The sequence below is a fragment of the Penaeus monodon genome, chromosome 20, assembly GCF_015228065.2.
Source record: "Penaeus monodon isolate SGIC_2016 chromosome 20, NSTDA_Pmon_1, whole genome shotgun sequence".
Taxonomy (NCBI): domain Eukaryota; kingdom Metazoa; phylum Arthropoda; class Malacostraca; order Decapoda; family Penaeidae; genus Penaeus; species Penaeus monodon.
The window spans coordinates 17,512,580-17,512,943 of record NC_051405.1 but is presented as its reverse complement, the minus strand read 5'-3'; positions in this window follow the sequence as shown (position 1 = coordinate 17,512,943).

Sequence of the window (364 nt, the reverse complement as noted above, 5' to 3'; positions counted from 1 at the left end):
AGGGGAGAGGGAAACCAGGTAGACAGACGGAAAGACAAAGAGGGGAGGAAGAGACAAAAATAGCATGCATATGATCCATCTTAAGCCCAGGTCCACATATTCCCTAATGACTAAAACCGTGTGGATAGTTCAGTCGCCTAATCACCTGGTGGCTTGAGTCTTTGCTGGAGGAAGGTCATTTGTCTTGGACACGGCTTGCAAGGATGGGAGAAAGAAAGGTCAGTTGTTATTTATTTACATATGACGAATGAGTGTCGTCTGCCGGCCATTAAGTCTTCTGGGCGTGGGCGTTGCGGCAGCAGCTCTGATATGATGAAATACGGACCCGGGGAGGCAGAGTGGATGTGGATAAGATGGGCGGCCG